Genomic DNA, 15178 nt, shown 5'->3' with positions numbered 1-15178 from the left:
CGCTATCTAGACTCATCTCTTACTACAAGAACAAAAAAAGGTACTCGTAATAACAAGTGTGGAGTTCCGATGACCTTCAAATGTGCCACATATATTTATTGATTCAGTGTTGCAACATTATTACAACGAGATTGATTAATGCATTTAAAATTGCTGAATTAGAACATCGGGTTTAGAATAATTGCGATTTTGCTTGATTTCATTTAAAATGAAAGGATTTCAAAGAGGCGCTGAAGCACTGTTATGAAAACCGAATAAAATAAATTCAGTTATGTTCGGAAATTAAAAATTGTGGTATTTTTCCGTGTATAAGACGCCCCTATGTATAAGACGAACCCTTTTTCGAACCCAAAATTAAGAAATCAATTTAAACATAAAAGAGAACACATTTGACTTTTTTTTTTCAAAAAATATTCAAAGTATATTTAGTAATTAGGTAATATTTTAAGATCATACTAAGAAATTATGCATCACTCTCAGTTCTAGGCATATCACTTTCTTCATCACTATTAGTTCCAGATATATCACTTTCTTCAACCTCTACTGCATTACTGCTGTCTTCTGAGTCTCTGTCTATATATATGAGGTCACCATATATGAATTTAGGACCTATTTGCATACCCCAGTAATGGTTGGTTTATTTCACTCTTCCTGTCGGTGTCAAGTTATTACCTGCTTTTCGCATCCATTTATTCCATTCTTCTTTCATCAGAACGTTGAAGGTCTTGTTGATAGAAATATCTAGTGGCTTTAGCTGATGTAAGTCCACCAGGAATGACTTCTAGCTGTGTTCGCAAATCCGCTGCAACCATTTTTGTCTTTTCTGTTAAATGTGCTGGGAACTAATCAGACACGAACAGAGCTGGCCTCTTCGGGAGCCTTCCAGGTCTTCTGGACCAAATCTTTGCAAAACCAAATAACCATGATCTCTTCATTCATTCAGCCGTTCTCATGAACTTTGACAGGACGCCAGGTGGAATGCTCTATTTAGGATACGTTTTCCTCTTAAAAGCGAGCATAGGCGACAGTTTGGTACCATCTGCACAGCATGAAAGGACAGCAGTATGGTATATCTTTTCATTGCCACTGTTTTGACCCCTTTCATACAACAGTTCTGTTGGACGGCACACCAGAATTGAGAGGCACCTCATCCATGTTGGCAATCTGACTTGGTTCAAAAGCAAAGTAAGAAAGACTGCATTGTTCGCTGATTGATTCGCTTTCTGTAAGACAATGCACCTTATTATAAGGTGCTGTTGTAACTGCATGGTTTGTGCATATGAACGTCACCACACTTCCCTGGACTCTACAGCCCTGATCTCAATCCATTGAGTATCTGAAGTGAAGCGGAACGTCGCGTGAGATTAAGGAACTCTACCCCACAACAGTCGAAGATCTCATTACATTCCTGAAAGAATGGTCCAAAATACCCATTGATCTCTATCAGACGCTTGTGGATTGTATGCCCCGATGTGTTTATCTATATATCCTTGCCCACTGGCCAGAAATAGTTATGCTGCATTAAACTAACCTCCATTACACCTGTAAAGTTTCAGATCAGCACTGGAAGAACAGGCCATGCACTTCTCTCCTGTCATATAAGTTCATGGTTGAGGATTCAGTATTGGAATCCACAAAACAGCAACCTAAAATTAGCGATCATCGATACCTTTACTGGTTGTGCAATATATGCTCAGACAGGAGAGAAAATGCATATAATTAATGTATGCATACGACAAAACGAACAGCATGCAGTGCAGTAACAAGAGTTTGTTCAACACCACATCCACAAAGTCATTGAGCATCAACTACCACTGGCAGGGGATTTCAACTGGACTCTGGATCCTGCAATGGAGAGTCATCAATGACAGGAACGTCGACTCTCACTAACTCAGATTCTCTAGGATGTAATCAATAACTATTAGCTGACTGATATCTTCAGATACCTGCATCCACATGAAAGTGTTCTTTTTGGGTGGGCAAAGGTATTCTACCAAGGAGGAGCATATTAGATCTTTAATAACAGCTTACTGCAGAACACTTATAATATCAAACCTCCAAAAAGTATATCGCAACTCTCATCAGAGACATGCCTACTTCCCAACCTATTATTGGTTTCCATTAAGGTTAAAGTGAAGGTAAAGAGTATATTCTTCAGAGGAAATTGAATAAACATTCATTCTCAAATAATAATCTGAAACAACAGCAATTACACCATCAGAAATCTGAGGAAAGCCAGTCCATCGAAGCCTCCATACGCTCACATCTAGAGCACTCGGGAAGAGAAGCAATAATAAGATCATGTCGCAGGCACATTAACTTTGCAGATGCACCCAAAAGTATTTCTTTAAGCTGGAAAATCGACAACAAATGTGCGCCGCTATTTCGTCTATGACAACAGATAGCGGAAATGACGAAATCCTCTTATATACCTTGCATTACGACAAAATCCTGTACCAACTAAACCAACATTCGTGGATGCTACTGATATAATTTTCGTAAATTTAAAAAAACTAGAAAATTAGTTTTTTCAATTTTACGAAATTAGACTAAGTTATTTTGGATTTTAAAAAAATTTTTCATTGTTATTTTTGATATCGTTATAACGGTACGCCTTCGAGTTCAGGAAACTTATTATAACTGACGGTTTCCTGAATTAATCCAAAGCAATGGCTAACCATTGCTTTGGACTCTTTCAATGATACTCACCACAAGCAGCAACCGTCTCACACCCGGGATTAGCAGGGGTCAGTCAAAGGTCACAGTGTTACAATAATAATGGAACAGACGTCAGCCAGTGTCTTAGACACAGCTACAGAGAAAGGAAAAGCCTGCCTCAGCACTGCCGAAAACAACGGAGAAAGGTCAGTACACTCCCTCGCTCTTTCTTATGCCAATACTGCAGCAATACCCACTCGCGAATTCCTATTACTGGCTCAGCACGGCATAAAAATGCTCAACTAACCAACCGCGTTTCGCGAGACAACAAAATATTAATTTTCGAAATCGAAAATACCCCATTAGAGAAATATTTAGACGCAGTATATTTCACCTAGAAATGTAACCCACATTTCCAGATTTGCCAGAACTGTGCAAATGCACTGCAATGATGCACCTTGGTCTGAGCCATTAATTGAAAAAGGCATAAACATCGGTGCATACTATGTGAATGTCTTACCAATCGTGCTGGTGCCCAAGAAAGTAATTGTGTCACATGTTCTACCGGAAATGGGCCACCAAATGATTCGTAGATTACTGTCAAAATACGGCGCAACCACGGGAAAAATCCAAACGTTGAGAGCGTCTACCATTAGTCCTGAGTTCGTCCACTTTCATTTTAGAAGACAGGCTTTAATTCGTACAACAGCGCCAGCAATTTTACGGGCATTACTTTTAATCTCCTAACTCTGGTAATTACACTGGTCAATTTGATTGTTTATCTTTGAAAGTTCGGTCTAATCACTTAAGTAGTTAGATACTCTTCCTTAGATACAACGACCACAATTCCGACTGACTCACCTTCAAGCAAGCTGGAAGTAAAGATGAATTAATTTTCATTAGTAATGATTAACAACATGCTAATTAAACAACTTGCCGATAATCCTAATCGTATATCTCATAGCCTAATCTAGAATTTAAACATCGCTCCCTACAAACATGTCGTTGACGATATATCACTTCTGTAACTCTAACCATAACCTTTGTCTATATTTCATTTTTTCGAGTCCTATTATCTAAATCCAGGGACGTGTTTTAGTGCATTACAATGGTTCTAACCGGAATGGCATTCTTATTTTCTGCACCTTTTTTTTTCAATTATCCAATGATGTTTCAGTCTCCTGATCTAGCACAAGCTAACCCAACAAATAAAATTTTTACTGCTGGGGTGAACGCCTTTATTCCCTATTTTATTCAAATCTTAGAATATTATTTCATCGCTTTATTTTCCAATAAATGTGCTAAAACCGTTTGTCATCTATCCAAAATCACGGAACGAATCTTTAAACCACTTAATAATAAAGAGTGTAAAATTCAGTCATCAAATTACCGTTCCACTGTCCTCAGTTTAATATTCTTGAAAAAAGAGAAGGTAATCAACGAGCACTTTTCCCACTTTGTACAGACTCCTCGGTTAATTAGTGATCATTAATATGCAATTCGCTGAGGATTTCATTCGAAATCTTACCTATTTTTTTGATACAGACATGAAAAGATTTGATGTATTTCTTGTGGACACTGCTAGTGTTTCTGAAACTTATCATCGAGTCTGGTAAGGTGTGTTTTTTTGACCAGTCTCTAATGTCTCTCCATATCAATGTTAATTGTGATTCTTGCCGGGAGAAGTCCCGTAAAAAATGTCTCGAATAAAACTCTCTTGTCTCAGACTGAATGTGTGCGGCAGTCTGTGTTCGCAACAACCCAAGTCCCAAGCCACGGTCTTAATAAGCTTCATATAGTAGCACAGGGTTTTGAATAATGTTATGTGTAATATGAGATCCACAGCTCGTCCATGCTACGACGTGCATGGAGTTAAAAAGGGTATGTAATGTACGTTGTTATATTCAAAAATGTACATCCCATATAATGTACTTATTATACACATATATGTTATTATGATATAAAAACATATCACAATCAGAGGATACATGCTAATATGTACAGAAAAATGTGCATAATTTCTATTAGGTTTTACAACAAAATAAAGTGGTTAAATAGCATTTAATTTTTTTTTAAGTTTTACACAGGAGATTGGAACTTTTATACATTATACTAAAATCAATCATTTATACAATTATCTGAACAGAGTTTGCTCATTGCTATTGTAAAATAACTATTCTTTCATTAGCGTTTTGCATTTGTTTGGGTTAGTTTCAATTTTTATTGATACACGTACAGCATTCACTATGTGTTCTCTAAATAAGTGTAATGTTTTTGTGTTGCTTCTTTATTTGCTACAGGAGCAATATATTTTGTATCCATATTTCTACCGAAAGAAGGCATCTAGTTTGATATTTAAATACTCTTTATCTTTACTCGTATTTATGATCATCAGTACCTCATTAGCGTATACATATATAAGGGGTAATAACCTATGTTTAACTTTTCAGAATCCTTGATATTTGTTTCTAGTTAAGATTTGATTTACTTTATTCCATTCCAAGTCCAAACTAGAGGTTGCGGTGATTTTTTTTTTATGTCGAAGCTCATACAAGAGAGGTTCGTTGATCGACCATCATAATCCTCAAATTACTGACATGTGCCTTCAAGAGGGGTGTACAGGGTATGATAGTACTTCATGAAAAAATTACATCATTACTAACTTCCTATCTACAATTTTCCTCCAAATCTGTTCGTTAACTGTCAAGATCCCAACATTAATGGGTCTAAATATTTCTGTCTTCTAAGGCGTGTACACTCGTTTTTGGACGGGGTTCGCGCACAGAGCTAAGAGGTGAACATTGTTTCTTATTCATGTTGAGCGGATTGCTGTCGTCTTACATTGACGTTCATGGACGTCATCATGAATGAATTTATTCAACTGATTTATCAATTAACGTTGAAGCAACCCAGTGTTATGTGTTCAACTACCCCATTATCTTACTTCCCCAACGGTTATTAATGTACAATCTTCTTCTGGTATCTCAAGGCGGAAGGGATGAATTTGCAATACCACATGAGAAATTGAAATGTGATATGTATTATCATCGAAAAGCATGAAAATTAAATAATACTGGAATAACTACAATCGGTGTTTGTTTGATCATATTTTTTATGTATACCGTTAAAGGACCGTTTTCTGAATTATTTAAACAGAACGTGACATATATTGGAGAAGCAATTTTAACAAAAGAGAAATACTTTTCTGATCTAATAATTTAACTAATATCAACGTTATTAAAATTTCGGTTGGAAATCATTATAAACTAACCTAACCTAACCTAAGCTAAACTAACCTAACCATTATCGGTTAGGTTTATAACGAAAAAAGTAAGAAAAGTACTTCTTTTGCATTCAGTGAAATCAGAAATCAGAAATCATTATAAACTAACCTAATCTAACCTAAACTGACCTATCCAATAAAGGTTAGGTTAGGTTAGTTTTTCCACGGATCTGCTCTTTTCCCCTTATATAAACAGCCGACATGTCCGTCAAATTTCACACAACATTAGACACACATCGTTACTCTTTAGAAAACACATCCCTTTTATTATACAGAAATGTATCTACATCTCCAGCTGAAGGTAAGGATTTAAGGCTGTTCAAAAGCAATGGCTACATCTTTGATAATATTGCCGAGGTCTATTGGTCCTGATTGTGTGTCGGTCTGAGCATCTATTAAGGGATAGTTCAGCCAGAATGGCTTTCGTGGAGTACGAACCCTTTCCGGCCAGTACATAGGGGAAACGTAAGATATCTCTCATAACAATATGCACGAGTAGGTTCTTCGTGGTTGTTTGTTTATTAAATGCTGGGTCTGATAGGATGTTTTGCTGGTATGATCAGTCAAAATTAAGAAAAAGGTACGAAGCTTTTTTTCTTTTGTATTACGCAGGTATTTTCCTATTTGCAGTTGTTCTCGTTCATTAAGTTATGGTTCAACCGTATCGTCATGGTTGAAAGGATTCTAATGTTTTATCGAAAGATATTTTGTAATGAAGATTGACCTGCTTTTATTATTTTCAAGAGGTGTGATGTTCGTAACTGTTCTCGTTCATTATCTCTCTCTCTCTCTGATGAGTAGAATATTCGAATGAAAATATCTCAGGTATGATATACGAGCACATAGCTTCTGAATTGGTTGGGCTTTTATTAAGTGCTGGATGAGATATGCTTTTCGGCTAATCAATTAAAAGAAGTTCGAACCAACAAAAGATTTGTTTTGTATTATGGAAGGGATTCCTCTTCGTGGTTGTTCTCGTTCATTATGTTATGGTTCAACCGAATGTTTTTCTTTGAAACAGTTATCTGATTTCGTTGTCGAAAGATATTAGAACGAAGAGAGAACTTCTTTTATGATGTTCAAGAGATCTGCTGTTAGTGACGATCTCGTTCATTATGTTATGGTGCGGTCTGAACGTCTTTCTTTGAGTAAAGTTTGTGACTTCTCTAACGAAGATTAACTCCTTTAATAACACATGAGTTTGTGTTTGTGTTTTCTTCGGTTTGTTCTAAAATATTGTACGAATAGATTGTGCGATCCGATTTATAGTCGATCATACTATTATATGGTTCCATCTTAACTTTAGCAAAATGTTATTCTGACTAACGTATGTCACTTTAGCAGTCTCTTATATTTTTACGAGTGTTTGCAATTGATGTTAAATGACTTATTCGAATTGAGATTATAAAGCTACAAACATGATGATATGCTTTTGAATTCTGAATATAAATTTTTAACAATGATATCGGTGAATTTCAGTGGCGGGTTGGGTAGGGTTTACTATATTGATATAACACCACGCTGGATAAAGACTACTTGTCGAAGAATAATAGACATAACAGAAATAACAAAATAAGAATATTATTTTGTAATACCAATGAACCGGCCTGGTTGGCCGAGTGCTTAGCGTATCCACTGTCTAGTCAAGAGGCTAGGGGTTCGAATCCCACCTGGACAGGGATGTTTGTGATTGTCTTGCACCTCCATGCATTCATTCATCCAAGTATATACACACTCTCCCAAGGTGGACTTGGTCATCATTGGAGAAGTAGATCCAACCAATAGGACAGATCATCACCCTGTACTGGGTGGAAAAGACAGGCTGATCATCATCCATATTAATAAAATGATATCAATGAATAGCAAAGGTTGTTGGAGGAGATATTATTTTATTAATTTCGCAACACAATGAATGAGAGCTTGGAGTTCAGTTGGCTTGGAGAGCAGTTAGAGTATATTAATCCTCGAATATATTGTTAAAAGTTTTATTGGAAATAGGCTTTTAATTTCCTTTTTTCACATACCTCCCATACCTCCCTAATGTTCTGTTCGTGTTTGCTCTTGTATATAAAGTAAAGGTTCCATTGGTATTGGGATTAAGCAGCTGACTGGTTCGTCCAAATGATGTTCGAAGAGGAAAATAGTTCATGAAACGTGTTCATTAACTGTTGGATTAAAGAGAATGCCTTTCTTTATTGATCAACTGAAGGGATGTTCGAACAAACCAAAAGAATCCTTATATATTATTAATAAGATTTATTCATTGTGGTTGTTGATGAATGGAAAGCAGTGTAAATATTTCAGAGGTCATGGACGACAAAATGGCATACGGATATTGCTTGAAGAAAACAATTTCTCACCTGTAGAGTGGACGGAATTGGCTCCATGCTCCATGCGCTGTACCAAGAGCTGTCATGGAAACAGTATCCTTAAATATTTTGTTACGTATGTTTTAACATTCATTAAATCTTTCATGGGAATCTTTTAAATTTTAATACTGTGATATGATGTTATCCTATAGTAATTAAATACTAATAAAATCTTTGAAATATTTCCTATGTTTGTATGAAATTTTTCCTACAACTGATTTTATTGTAAGCAAATATCTACATAAAATATTTATTGTTGAAAAACTAGGTTCTTTACTGAAATAAAGAGCCAAAAGGCTTAATTTCAGCGATGCAAAAGTATTCAAATTAAGTGGATATTGAATCTAACATTATTTCAAAGCCGAATTGAGAAACTACATTTGCTTACGCTTGGATCCGCCGAAAGTTTTATAGTTTCTCAATTCGGCTTTGAAATAATGTTGGATTCAATATCCACTTAATTTGAACTAGGTTCTTTATTTATCTTTTCGTTCGAAGATAGATGAACAAAGTAAGTTATTTCTTACTTTTTCCCTAACAATTCTGTATGAAATTTTCTTAGCTCAGTTGGTAAATACGAGCCCTTTGTTTGAAAAGACCCTGATTCGAATCCTATGACATTGGAAAACAATATCAGATCCTTTACTCACACGATGAGTTTGCCGCTCTCATACGGAGCTATTCTCTCGATAACTGGGAGAAAACCCCTCTTTTTCGTCCCTACGGACAGGCAAACTAATCCTGTGAACCGCTCAGCGTGCATAAAATACTTATCACTGGAACGGGAAGCAGCAGAGATATGGAAAGCCAGGTGCACTAAATGACACCTAAAGCCATTAATTGGGGGGAATCATCCGTCTTTGATGGATGAGAAATTAAGTTATTCTATGTGAAACATATATATAAAATAATACAAAATTAAAGGAAAAAAATTGGAAGTTGACAACTTTTTATCGAATTTTATTAAAAGTGCACAGGTTGAAATTAGCTTCATGGAAGAGTGGAGCGTGCAGTTAGTGAGATAAATGCAAATTAAAACGTGCAGTTACTTCCGTATTTTTTTATTATGCAGATAAGGATAGTGATTTAGAGGTGTAATGCAACAAGAAAACATAGAAAGCATACAATTAGTTACTTGTTTTTTGAAGGGATAACAGTAAAATTTTGAAAGAATACATGACTAGAAAGCATGCATTAATTTCTTCTAGCGTTATTTTATATTAATTTTAATTTACATTAAATGTAAATTAATGAGAAGAAAAAAGAGCATGATATAATTAATTTGCATCATGCTCTTGTAAAAAAATAAGGAACTGATACTGTACTTTTTCAGTTTGCTTGCTGCGTAGCGCCAATTCCAAGGTGCTTCCTGTGCGGTTCTGAAAGCTCGGATTTTTATTCAACACTGATTGTAAATATATTCAAAATAAATGACTCAGGGTTTTATTATTATAATTATTCAAAAGATTTTCTGATTAGTTATCAATGAAATAGACCAAATAGCTCTTGCATAGTTATCTAATATTGAATAATTCAAAGAAATCATGAAACAAAATTACGACAATCAAATTCCTGATATGGTTGAAGCCTCACTGTGGGTTTCAGGATATTATTATCGAATTACATGAAACCTTTAGATCCACGTTAAATTTCTACCGACAGTTGTCTCCAAATTAAGTTATATATAAGGACTCCAAAAATTTTCACTTCGTATATTCCTGTCTTCTGTGAATTTCCTTACGGTTTGCTGGCATTCTGAGTGCGTAATACTTGTTCTGCTAGCTCTTCATGTCCCTAACGGTTTAAGGAACATGGTCACCATTGAATAGCTCTACTCACGCATTTCTGAATGCATAATATTTAGTTCCTTCTTGTCATCTTCATTTTTACTATGGTTTTGCTATTGACGCCATCTCTTCATTCCTTGGATTTTTCTCACAACTTGTGTATGTCTGGACTTCGTACTTTCATCGAATTCTTTAATACTGATATAGCCCTGAGATCAATAAGGTAAAACTGCTTTGAACACTCTTGTATAAAGCTCGTTTATTATTCTGATTCATTTCTCCATGATGCCGTATAACGTTATTCAGTTGACTTCCTGCATACTAGTTTTCCTCATTCTCTTAGCCACTCTACCAAGCACGACTGGACAGATACTACATTTCCAAACACACCTTGCCTCTAGTTAGAAACATCTCACACATCCCTTCCTACATTTCAGATCATTGCTTCGTCAAGCTGCAACTTTCATTATCTTGGGAAGCATCCAAATCAGGAAGTCCCTATTGGATCTTCAACAATACTCTCCTGAAAGATCCAGCTTATATAACAAACATTCAGGCTTTAATAACCAACCTCACTCACTCGAAGGTGGATACAGAAAGAATGAAAACATGGTGGCCCCACTTAAAATCACGAATAAAATCCTTTACGCAGATCTACAGTCACTAGAAAAATCAACAGAGGAACATTAGAATCCGAAAACTTGAAGAACAGCTCAAGTATCTCCCAGAAGAAAGCCCTGAACATCATTCTGTCTTCCAAGCCATGCAAAGACAGGCAGAATTATCGGCAAAAGGTGCCCTACTTAGATCGCGGCATACACAAATAAATCTTTCAGGCGCCCCCACAAAATATTTTTTCTCTCTGGAAAAAAAATGCCAGGCAGTAAATTCCATCTCTGCTATCAGACTTCAAGATGACAGCATCACAGAAGATCCTAGCAAAATCACCTCTGAAATCCTACAATACTACAATAATGCATACAGTACTACAGGAACATCTCATCATGCCATTCACGAAATACTGAAAGAAACAAAAAAAAATCTCTGCAACAGATCGGAACCACTTAGAAAAGAAAATCAAGCTAGATGAACTGAAAACCGCATGCACATCTTTGCCAAAGAACAAATCTCCTGGCCTTGATGGTCTCACGTCAGAGTTTTTCCAAGTCTTCTGGAATCAACTCGGACCACTTCTCCTCAAAACACTACAAGAAGCCTACATCAATGGCCTCCCACAATCCGTCACGACCTCAGTAGCACGATTGATACCAAAGAAGGGAGACCACACGGATATCCGGAACTGGCGTCCAATCTCCCTAATTAATACCGATTGCAAAATAATTTCCAAAGTTATAGCAAACAGAATAAAGCCAACACTGTCCGAAGTTATTGGCCAACATCAAACGTACTCTGTCCCAGGAAGATCAATACATGATAACCTCCATTTAATAAGAGATCTCATCCACATGGCAAACAGCCAACATGAAGACCTAGCTCTCGTCAGCCTTGATCAGGAGAAGGCTTTCGACAGGGTAGAGCAAGAGTACCTTTATGAAATTCTAAAGGCATTTGGGTATGGTCCTCTCATCATTGAAACAGTGCAATTGCTTTACAGAGATGCACACTTCTGCTTAAAAATCAACAACAGGCTCACTCGCACTTTGTCATACTCTCGAGGGATCAAGCAAGGATGTCCCCTCTCCGGTCAATTATACACAATGGCCATAGAGCCCTTCTTAAAAAGAGTACACGACACCATCATCTCCAAACGAACTAGAATAATAGAGCCACATCAAAAAATTACCTTATCAGCATATGCCGATGACGTCACTGTAATAGTACGAAATGAAGAAAAAATGACAGTAACCGAAGAAGCACACAGACTATATGCACAATCCTCAGGGGCCAAATTAAATTCTGCCAAAACCACGGACTTGTGGTCAGGCAGATGGAAGTCTAGAAATGACTCTCCGATCGAATGTACCTGGTCAAGCGAAGAACAAAGATACTTAGGTGTACACCTTAGCAACACCAAAATATATAACACACTGAACTGGACACAGCTGCACAATCCTTTTAAACAGGTGCTAGGTAAATGGAACAGCGTTCGTTCCATGTCTTCACTTAGAGGAAGAGTACTAATAGTTAACCAGATGGCTGCGAGTACCTTATGGCATACCCTCAAAGTACTCACACCTCCCGAAGAATTTCTCCACCACATTCAAAAGGAAATCAAACGTTTCCTCTGGAACAAAACTCACTGGACAACATACCCTCAACTCTGCAAGCCATTCAGCAAGGGAGGTCAAGGCCTGATTTCCCTTGAAAATAAGATTAGATCCCTCAGGATAATCCTCCTCCTAAAAACACTTCAATGCAATCACACTTACGTAACCACCTTCGATTACATCACGAAATCATCCACCAGAGGACTTACACTTTCCACAATCCTTCGAATGGCCAGTCCTGCACCATCTCCTCCTAACCTACCTCATTTTTACAAAGACGCTCTACAGCAATGGAAAAACACAGGACTTCATCACACACTCACAGGATCAACAGAATCAGCTGTACTTACAGAACCACTATTTGCAAACAGAAAAATCACAAGTCTCACAACGGGCCAGCCTTTTCTTTTCCCTACATGGAACTGGGCAGGAATAAGAGTCATAGGAGACCTCCTAACCCACACCCTAAAGTGGAAAGCATTCACAAGCCTACCAATGAAGAACCCAAAAACTGAAAAGCAATATCAACAGCTGCAAGCCTCCATTATAAATGCCTATCCAGATACCGCTACACCTCAGGAAATCCGTATTCCTTCTAGAAACTGCTCGTGGCCAATATTTCATCTTGTACAATCTGAAGCCTCACTTCCAATTCTTCCCTCCAACTACAAGAAAATATACCACTTCCTCATGTCAGTGTCCCCATCCTCGCCCTTGTTATACTCGGCCTTAACAATCCCATCTACAAGCCTGCATATACCACACAGTTTTCAGTGGGATCTGCCATATAAATCAAGATGTGCAAAACCAGATTCCATATACAGTGGAGACTATGGCACAACATCTTGCCGACTCCTTCTAAGCTCTACAAATTTCAGCTAAGAGAAACGGATCTGTGTCTATTCTGTGACGTTTCAGGTACCTTGGAACACACATATGTGACCTGTCCCGCAAATAAAATGATAATCACCTACGCCCTGAATACTGCCTCGAGCAACTGTAACTACGCACACAGCCAAGAAGACTACTGGAATTTAATCCACACAGAAGAAAACAGACACAGAACATGCAATTTCCTCTTCATCTGCGCTAAGGCCGTCATCTACAGCTTCTGCCTAAAACAAACAAGAAGTAACCAGCACCCATCCATCACTGAAACTGCACAAACCCCGATGTATATCCTCCGTCGGAAACTAAAACGCAGGCTGATATTGGAACTTGAGCACTTCAAAGAAACAAGAACTGTCACGAAATACGACTGGTACCCTCTTCTGGATTAACGACGACAATGTGCTTCATCTGAAAGATAACTCAGACTGAAACTGAACAGTAAATTTTTAATTCATTTGTTGCATTCTGTATTGTACACCCGAAAGGAAAATGTTTCTTTCTCTGAAATATATATACTTAAAAACTTATAATATATAATATGTAAATAGTCCTTGTTACCTATTGTGTAATGTTTATTTTAACAAGTTAAATAAATGAATAAATAAATAAAAAATACTAGAAATGCAGGTCTTCCTCACACTGAAGGCCCACTTACAAGTGAGCAGCTTCAGAGCTTTCTTAAAAAAGTTCGAGGCTCTTCACAAAAACTACTGACAGCCTATGACTACACCGCTGACATCAGTGGCCTTATCACCCAGCTGGAAGAATTAAGAACTATTCTTGCAGGAAAAAGAGGGAGAAAAGCCACCAATCTCAGGAAAAGGATATACTACCTGATAAACGGGCTTGAATCCCAGCGGCAGCGTAACTATCCGTAAAGGAAGTGAGGATTACCGCACCAAATAAAACTAAACCATAAAATAATGAGCACCTCAATAAACCTTCTCTCACTAAACGCTAGAGGATGTGCCACACCACTGCGAAATAGGCTGGTCCTGCAGCATATCCTTGCCCACCGGCCAGAAATAGTTATGCTGCAGGAAACAAACTTCTATTGCACCAGCAAAGCTTCATATCAACACTGAAAGAACTGGCCTTATACCATGCAGCACTGTCCTGCCATACAACTTCATGGATTTGCAGTCAGCATTGGAATTCACCAAAACAGCGCTCTAAAAGTAGAAATAATTGATACCTTTCCTGGGTGTGCAATATATGCACTCATTACAACTCAGACAGGAAAGAAAATATATATCATTAACATATACATCCCACAAAATGATCAGCTTGCAGTGCAGGTACTGGAGTTTGTGCGAAAACACCTCAGCAAGGTCAATGACCACATCATACTGGCAGGGGATTTCAACTGCAATCTGGATCCTGCAATGGACAGACAGCAATGCCAAGAACATCGACACTCACTAGCTCAGCTTCTCCAGGATGTAATAAATGATTTCGAGCGGACTGACACCTTCAGACACTTGCAACCTCATGAGAAAGTGTTCTCCTGGAGAGCCAAAGGTGGTCCTACCAGTGTCCTATACCAGGCACGGCTCGACAGATACTACACATCGATGCACACAATACCCTACATCAGGAGAGTCACATACCATCCATCTCATGCATCAGACCATGATTCCATCCTTCTTAACATTTGCATTCCTGGACACACCAGATACAAAGGAGGAGCATACTGGATATTTAACAACAGCCTACTAAAGGAAACAAAATATCTCAGAACCTCTAAAATCTATATCGAAACTCTCAACAGAGATATACCTACTTCACAATCAATTTCCGAGTCGTGGAAATTAAATCAAAGTTAGGGTATTCACCCAAAAATATAGTCACCGAAAAAATTTGAATAAGCATTCAGCCCTTAAAAATTGCATCATCCAGAATCTGAGGAATACCAGTCCCTAGAAGCCACCATACGCTCACATCTAGAGCACTCTGCAAGAG

The sequence above is a fragment of the Typopeltis vanoorti genome, chromosome 1, assembly GCF_054136105.1.
Source record: "Typopeltis vanoorti isolate ZY-2024b chromosome 1, IOZ_Tvanoo_1.0, whole genome shotgun sequence".
Classification (NCBI taxonomy): Eukaryota; Metazoa; Arthropoda; class Arachnida; order Uropygi; family Thelyphonidae; genus Typopeltis; species Typopeltis vanoorti.
Note: the sequence above shows the minus strand (reverse complement) of the source record.